The sequence below is a fragment of the Poecilia reticulata genome, linkage group LG17 (assembly GCF_000633615.1).
Source record: "Poecilia reticulata strain Guanapo linkage group LG17, Guppy_female_1.0+MT, whole genome shotgun sequence".
Lineage (NCBI taxonomy): Eukaryota > Metazoa > Chordata > Actinopteri > Cyprinodontiformes > Poeciliidae > Poecilia > Poecilia reticulata.
The window spans coordinates 11659609-11661806 of record NC_024347.1 but is presented as its reverse complement, the minus strand read 5'-3'; positions in this window follow the sequence as shown (position 1 = coordinate 11661806).

Below are 2198 nucleotides of genomic sequence, written 5' to 3'. Positions count from 1 at the left end.
AACCTCTCTAGTTTGCACTAAAGAAAGTTATACTTCAAACATTCTTCTATAAACTGCATCTACAGTTGCATATCAGCAAATAAGAACATCATCAAACAGTTGATTTATTTAAGTGRGYCAGTAAAAAGTGATGTTTGCATATTGTGTGGATATGTTACACACAGAATGAAGCAACTTTCCATTAACATACTTGCGTACAGAGCCCTGAACAGCCAGAGTTGGTTAGTAACTCTGTATTGTTGTGGGGAAGACGTCTCATTTTACAGATACGGTCACTTTCGCACTACAAAGCTCTCATTGTTTAAGAAGGTGGCTCTTCAGACGACTATATCCAAGAATTTTAATGGAAAGTTAAGTGGAAGGAAAACATGTCTTTGAAAAGGTTCACAAGAGGGAGAGGTAGAGTGTTGAAAAGATTGTGAAGCAAATGTAATTWWAAAAAWATATATTTTGCTCACTTTCTTGACCTCCCTGGTTGGTGTCGACACTGTTTACTAGAATCTGACCCTCTGGAATTATGCCTCTGATCATCCTGAAAGATACAGTTTGAAGATCCTCAATTGTTCAACTTGTAGACACCACTGAGACCTTACTAYTCTTGTGTGGAAACAGGAAGTTGTGTCCCTAATGAGATAAGAAGCCTTCCTCCTGGTTGTTACTGCGTCCTAAAATTACAGAGTATCTTCTGCCAGAGAGTTTCTACTTGAACCTAATGTGGCAGTTTGAGGAAAATGTTGGGAGGTCGACGATGTTGAAAGGTTCCTCATCTAAAAGCCTGTTTTTGCGTGCGAGTACGTGGATGATGTATTTGTGTTCAAGAGTGTGTGCCTGCATGTCAATCAAATATATATTCCAGATTTCCATCCACTGACTAGCTGTTGATCTCGCAATACAGAGCAGTTTGGGGTGTTGATGGACTGGGAGCCTAGGTTCCCAGTCAAACCAGTCCTTCCTTCCCAGTGGCTTCCAACTGACCTGATAACATGCACTTTTGTGGCCTTTCAAGGCTCGTGCTTTGCTTTCTGTCGTGTGGACGGAYGAAACTTGTACATTGTGAAAGAAAAGAAAACAATAGTATTACTGTATTTTAAATGGCATTTTGCGCAACCGTTCTCATAGCAGATGTTTGTACAGTTTAGACTTTCCATTTGTTGTGAAGGATGTTCAGATGTTTGTAAATAATAACATAGTGTCTATGAATATCACTTTTTGTTTCTTCCTATCATGCTTTTGTTTGCCTTTGCGAATGATTGTTGTCATTTTGTGCAATTGAAGATGTTTTGACATTTGACTGTTGATGCGCATATTAATGTGGCTTGGCTACTTTTTCCTGTGTTTATGTGTTGCAGAGAGATGGCAAATGCTGCAGATCCAGTGAATTTGAAGTGTTAGGCACCGAGCATTGGCTTGGTTTGTCATGTTCGTTAAGAACAAATTTGTTCCAGTTTGCAAAAGTTGGTTATTTTTGTCAGAACGTTTACATGTTCTTTTACGCTCAGATTCTGTTGCTTTTTTTCCCTTTTTTTTTTTCTTCTTTCTTTGCAGTTTGTTTTGAATATCACAATTAGGTGGTTTGCATGGGGCAGTTCTGAAACTGGAATCATTTTTCAGACACTWTTCAAGAAAGTGCTTCAGATGGTTTCAAAAAAAGCAAAACACAATAAAACAAATACTTTGCAATTACCAAGGGGTGTGTTATTACACACTCGCACAGTGCGATGAAAAATAGTTTCTCCACTGAAAGAAAATGGAGAGCTTTTGAACGCCCCATACGAACTCCACGTGTTGCAGTATCATTTCATCGGAAAACAGATCTTCTTTTGTAACCAGTGTTAGTTTTCCAGTTTGAGTCTGGCATATTACCAACCTACATTTTTTCTTTTTTTTTTTTTTTTTGTCTAAAGAAAAGAAAGAAGACATTCTTGTTTTATGTCCATGTGTTGCTGTAGAACACTACAAGCTTTGATTATGTCTCAGCTGTGCTGTTGTAGTACTTGAGGTCACATTACCTGAATGGGACATGAGAAAACAACTGRAGCAAATCATGCAAACATTTCACTTGATAATTTATCGTTGTTTTTGGCAGGTTCCCCTGGATAGGATGCAGGGTTGAAAAAGGGTTGAACTATGCTAAGATTATTTTTTCCCAGCTCTGTCATTTGTGTGTTTTCATTTTTGTTTTTTTAAACACAAAAGCC